Genomic DNA, 6,576 nt, shown 5'->3' on the forward strand with positions numbered 1-6,576 from the left:
TACAGGTGCCCAAATCATGCCATGGGAGGCACCTGATGCAACAGGTGCTCAGCTGACACAAGTACTGTAAATGCAGCAGTGAAAACTGCTCTTAGTGCCACCGCTGCAAGTGCAGGTTTCCCCCAGCTTCCAGATGAAGTGTGCTGCCAAGTACTGACTGGTAGGGCATCTTATGCTACAAGTTGTGTAAGTGCCTGGAGCAGCGCCCTTGTGCCCACTCTAGCAAGCACAGTCAAGTACTCATGCTGCAGGTTGGTGTCAGCGCTCCTCCTGCAAGAACCCTGACACTTAACAAAACAGGGGAGGTTGCTGTGAGTGCTGGAGTCAGGCATTCTCTGGGGTTTTGGGGGCGCTCCTTGGTAATTTTAGGGCACACACCCCTCACTGTGCAAGACATAGAGGAAGTGCAGCTGCTGAAAATGACTGAGGCATGAGACTTTTGCTGCAAAATTGCCATCAATGCAGTTTGCCTTAGTGGTAAATTGTGGAACTGTAAGCCCCTTTGGTCCTTGCAGTGTAGTTTGCCTTAATTTCTGCATCTGCACCCTACTATTTTATCCTCTCCACCCTTCGGTGGCACCAAAGTGCCCAGACACCATAATTGCCCTAACTGTGTTTCAATAAGTTGCCTACTGCGGTAAGTGCCGCTGCGAACGTGGTGTCGGTGCATCTGCCCGCACATGTACCAGGAGTAGATTCCCGTAAATGCTGACACCCTAACCCCCGCGACCCCTGGCACAAGAGCATGAGATGTCCAGGAGAGCGAGAAGTGCCGACTGTAATAAGTGACCCGGCATTACAGCTGCCCCAAGTGCCATGAGGTGAAGGAGCGGCAGAATGTGTAAAGTTCCACGAGTGCAAGGTGCAGTAAGTGCTCCGACGCTGTCACTGTCCCCGGGTGTGTAAGGTGGGTGTTGCTTTACATGCACCATGTGCACACGGTCCGATACTGTATTTATCCCCGAGGGGCTGCAGCCTGCAAGATGATGTAAATGCCCTAGGATTAGGGCAAATTAAGTACCCAATACAAGGTTCTGCAACTGCTCTGATACAATATTTACCCTGGGAACATCAAATGACGGGGTTTTATGTACACGTGAATGTTCCTGGTGCAGAGCGAAGCAAGTACTCAGTAGAGGATCTTCAAGTGCTCCAATACTATATTTAACCCCCAAGGTGAGGTGGGGTCAGGGCGTATGTTCAAGGGGATGCAGTTGGGCCTACATGGCTCTTGTACATGTTTCCAATAAGTCCCCTTGGCGCTGTCATACTAGCTCCTATGTTGTAACTGTCCCAGTGTGAGGGGAGTAACTAGTGAATGCCAAAGAACCAGGAACAGTTACAAGCTGAATTACAATAAATATGCCTAGTGCTGTAAGTGCCTCAAGATGCAAGATGAGACCAATTCCCCCTTCCAGATCCTGCTGTATGTGTAAATGTCATAGATGCAGGCAAAAGCCCCCTCACATCTGCAGTGTAAATGTGCGTAATTCAGGTGATGTGATTTCTCTCTGTGCAAGTTGTAGTTAGTACGCCTGATGCAGGCAGGGGTAAGTGCACTTGGTGCAGGTTAAAAGTGGCCCTGTGCATTTTGAGTTAAGTGCAGGTTGAGACTAATCTGGCTCCTCCCAGAGCCAGGAATAAGCGTTCCAAGGAGTGGGATCCTCGGAACCCCTCTTCCTCACTCACCGGTGCAGGCGACTTGTCCGTGCAGCCGGCTCCCCATGGCTCCGCTCTGTGCGGTTCGCAGTGCCCACTCTGTCTATGTACGAGCTCCGTGCAGCAAATCAGCAGACCGTGATGTCAGCGCCTCGCGCCCATGGAGCCAAGGACGGTGGTGCGCGCGCTGCGAGAGAAATCAGAAGCCGGGTCCGCAAGATTGCCGGGCTTCTACAGGAGAGTACACTGGGGGTCAGTGCTTTTCCAGCGCAATCACCCTAAGATCGAGCATTACACCCTGTTGCTATGCTTTCCTGGCAGGTAATATTTTTAGCCCTGTAGTCGTGGGTCCGTGCATTTCCAGTCTGCACGTACTTTACACTGACTGCACAAGACAATTCAGTCAGCCCAGCCCTGGCCCCTGCCCTTGCCCACCCGATGGCTCACCCTGAGGCTGAATACCACACAGCTGCGCCGTGCGCAGGCTCAGCATGCAGATCTTCCCTAAAATGCATATGGTGTGGTATTAAGTGAAATATTTCCGCGCGCTACAAGACATAGAACCAGCCGCAAGGCGCAGTGTTATACTAAGTACATTTGGCTAAAAAGGGATTCTGCTGTGAGTGGCACACAGGGGGCTTCGGGGTAACTCAGAGCTTCTTGCGCGGAATCGATATCAAAAGATTTTGGAAACATAATTTTTGTTACCGGGGCTCCTGGTGCATGCACCTTGTAATATATGAGCAAGCATTGTTGAGCGACGAGTTAACTTTAACACTAGGTCCCAGAGTTCAGACGGACCCTGTCTCATAGCTGCCAAGGTTTCAGATAGCTATGTGTGACATTTTCATAATTTCAGCTGAATTATGAGAGACATTTCAGCAACTATGAATGACACTTTCCCATATGAAAAGTCAACTAAATAAGGACAAGTGAAATATATTATTAACTAAACCAATTTGAGGAATTAGAAACTTTAAGAAGATTTGAAAAGTGCTGCGGAGCATTAGAAATTGAGGGGCACTTAGGAAGCAAAGAGGTGGCAAGGGGCATACTGAGTGGGAAAGAAGCATTCAACCTCCCCAATGAAAAGACTGAGCAGCATGGATAAAGCACGACATGGAGTACCACTAACATTGGACACAAAAACACAGACTAGAGCCTGGGAAGTGTAAAGTGATCGGAAATAGCTGGTTTTAGAGGTATATTTTTTACAAATATATGTATCCAATTAGTGTGACTCTGCTCTGACTGGTTCGGAAATGGCCACTCCTCGTCATAAAACATGATGTGAATCAAGGATTAGTGGTAAATCTTCAGCAGTCGTGTATGAGAATAAATTACAGGCATACTGTTAGACCTGACACCTTTTGGCGTGGTTCTTCCCCCATCTTTTTGCCTTTGACTCATGTGTTTTGATGCTGTGCTGGATTTCGTTTTTGCTGATTTAGATGCTTTGAACACTCTGCCACTGCTGATCAGTGCCAGAGTGTAAGTGCTCCCTCTGTAAATTGTGATATTGATTGGCATATTTGTATCACCACGAAGTCCCTAGTAAAGTGCACTGTGTGTGCCAGGGCTGGTGATGACAGATGCTACTAGTGGGCCTGCAGCGCAGATTGCGCCACCCACATGAGTAGCTTTAAAATAGTGACTCAGGCCTGCCAGCGCAGGGCCTGTGTGCAGTCAGTGGACTGCCCTGTCCCCCTGGCCAGTGTCTCCACTGGCTGGGCCTAACCCTTCCCTGTCTGTGCACATCAGCCACCCCTATGGAAGGCTCAAGGTACCCCCCTGGGCAGGGTGCAGTGTATAGCTAAGGTAGAGCATGTACTAGTGCAGGTCACATGCTCTGGTAGTGGGCAGCAGCCATTTTATGTGCTCACTGCTGTAAGGCTCTCTTGCTCCATAGAGTAACATGGAGGAGACTGGCCCCATGTGATGCCAGCCTATCTTCCCATAGGAACAAGATGGGACATAAATGAAAGATATCCCTGAACTCAGAATTTAATGACATCTTTTAGTGAAGGGTGTTTTTAAATCCTGTGTTGGAGAATAGCACTTTTAGAAAGTGGCTGTTCTCTTGTCTAAACCTTTCTGTGTGCCTGGGTTTGTGGAATGCTTGGGTGTGACAGGGGGGCTGCAGAGCCCCCGGAGGAGAGGGTCGGAGCCAGCCCAGGGATGAAAGGGCACATCTGCCTGCCTGGGAGGTGGGAGGAAGGAATGCCTGATAAGTACTGGGCTGTGCCGGCCACCTCCCCCATGCTAGCTCCCTCCTGGTGGTCAACTGACACCTCTGGCCCTGAAGCTGACAGGGAGAAGAAAACCAGAGACACCTCAGTGCTCCGCAACCCCCAGAACTGGTTTAGACTGGACCCAGGGCCTCCATGCACAAAGACTTCAAAGGACTTCAAAGACATTGAGGGGTATAAGGAAAGGACCCCTGACTACAGAAGGTTAGATTCTGATATTCTGCAACCAAGAAGGAACCTCGGCTGGAAGGAGGACGGCTAGAGAACCAAAGGAAGATTGCCTTGCTGTGTGCTCTAAGGGCTGACCTGTTCTACTGTCTACCTGGAAGCTGAGGAGGAGAAAGGGACTTTGCAGTGTGCTGTGACCCTGCCTGCTTGCAACTGCCAAGACTTTGCTGTGTGCTGTGTCTACAATATTGAATCTCCAAGGGCCTGAGAAGAGCTGGCCCCCTGTCTGCAACCCAGGAACATAAAGGTTGCCCAAGGACTACAAGACCCTGCTGTGCCCCCTGAAGCTGCTGTGTGGTGAGAAGATCGTGACACCCTGTAGTTTGCCTGCTTAGCGCGTGGGCTGCTCTCTGATCTGCTTGAGAGCGCCGCGCTGACCCAGCCTGCTGCGGGGCCAAGATCGGCGTGTTCATCGACACGCGTGTGTGTGGGGGCAGACCGGAGACTTGTGGGCCTTCCCAGTGCCAGGCGCACTGAAAACAACTGCCAGCCGTGTCACCGCCGCGGCCCGGGGGCCAGGAATACCCCCCCCAAGATCGCCGATCGTTGGGGAGCTGAAGCGGCGAGGAACGAAGCCGCCGCGCTCCCCTTGGTGGAGGGAGCCGAGCCCCCTCACTAACGCCGCAACGGGATTGGCCCGTGCGGCGTAGCGTCATCAGTGGTGTTGGGCCGTGATTGGCCGAAGGCGCGGAGCGTCATCATTGCCTGTCCCGGGAGCCGCTCTGCCGTTGGCTGACTCCCGGGCGTGAGTGGAGGCTCGTCCCCAGGGCCGCGACCTGATTGGCCCAGCGGAGGAGCTTCTGTGGAATCCCCGGAATTGCCGTGCGATACTCGGCGGGACCAGGAGAGACAGACCCGACCTCGCCGAGGGATTGTGCAAGTGTCCCAGCCCCCGGCCTGCCGTCTCTGCCCCCCGCCGCTCCCGAAGGACTGAGAGCGGGCGGAGAGCTTGCGGAGACCGGCCGGGCCTGAGCGCGAGTGAGCGCTGACAGGCGAGGTGCACCCGAGGCCCTGAGGCAGTGCCGGTAAGAAGACAAAGAGTCCCCAGGGACGCTGGTGAGGCGCGCTGTCAGCGTGAGAAGCCCATTGCTTTGTGGGCTCGAAATTGACCGAGGAGGATCGGTGGCATAGCTAGTGAGCTCATTTTTAGAGAGCTACTTTTAGATAATTACCAAGGGTGGTTTTTAACTTACTGATCTTGAAAGAGACTTGAGACTATCCTTGTTTTTACATAAGAACTTCCTATGTATAAGTACCACCATGAAGATTAAGTGCAACCCTTAAGATTGAATGCAACAGTTTTTCTAAAGAAGTGATTATCATGCAACTGCTTCATTTATTTGCTGAAACTAAATAAAGTTATATATTTTTATAAAATATACTTACCTGTGTGGTCTCAGTTTGTGGTGGATTGGGGATTATTGCTGTGTTAAGTGCAAATGTTATCCACATTGCCTCTGTTTAGCCTAGACTGCTCGCGCCATGCTACCTAGAGGGTGAGCAGGGGTTATCTCAGAGGGTTATTCCGTCGCCCTGACTGGAAGCTAGGGTCCCTACTTGGTCTAAGGTACTTACCTCTGCCAACCAGAGACCCCGGGTTCTAACATTGGTGGCAGCGGTGGGATTTTTGAACTAATAATTGCACTTGACCGGCAGTGATCTCTTGTACATCACTAGTCTAGTTTAGCGGCACAAGATTTTTTTTCTTTTTGGTGAAACCTTTTTAGTTGAAAAGGTTAGGAAGCATCATGTCTCGGAAAGCGCCAAGCGTGAATGGAGAAGCGGAAGTGGAATTTGAAATCCAGGAGTTGTTAAACTATAACAAGGAGCAACTGAGAAAAGTCTGCAGACAGCTTGAATGCCCAGTAAGGGGCGGCGCAAATAAGGAAGAGCTACGGACAGCTCTGAGGGCCTGGTGGGAGGCCAAACATGGTGACCCGGAAGCTGCTACTGGAGAGGGAGACACACAGGAGAATGGGTTTTTGCCCAGTGAATTGCCAGTGAGGAAGCCAGGGTCTAGGACCGGCAGCGACCACTCCAGTAGGGTTATGTCTCCAGAGGAAATAGAGGAGAATCAGCGAGTTAGGGCCCATGAGATTGAGCTTTTGAAGCTCAGAGCGGAAGCCGATGAGAAGAGACTGCGCCTGGAAGTTGAGGAAGAGGCGCAGGAGAGAGCGGCACAGGAGAGAAGACATACTCTCGCTTTGGAGGAAAAGAAGCTCCAATTGGCTCATGAGAGGAGCATGAAGGAGTTGGACTTCAAATATAAAGAGAGGGTGTCCAGTTCTAATGGTGGCAGCGTACAACCAGTACAGGCGGGTAAGGTATACATACCAAAGGATCTGGTACAGAATTATCAGAGGGGTGAGGATATTTATGCGTGGTTCAGAGCGTATGAACTTGCCTTAAAGATGAATGAGGTGCCTGAGAAGAATTGGGG

At 51.2% G+C, this 6,576-nt stretch overlaps 1 pseudogene; it reads left to right on the plus strand.

The window, feature by feature from the left end:
* Nucleotides 1–2,262: 2,262 nt before the first annotated feature.
* LOC144781032 (U11 spliceosomal RNA) lies at nucleotides 2,263–2,447 on the plus strand (annotated as a pseudogene).
* Nucleotides 2,448–6,576: the final 4,129 nt, after the last annotated feature.

Source organism: Lissotriton helveticus, chromosome 1_1 (assembly GCF_964261635.1).
Source record: "Lissotriton helveticus chromosome 1_1, aLisHel1.1, whole genome shotgun sequence".
NCBI classification, from domain to species: domain Eukaryota; kingdom Metazoa; phylum Chordata; class Amphibia; order Caudata; family Salamandridae; genus Lissotriton; species Lissotriton helveticus.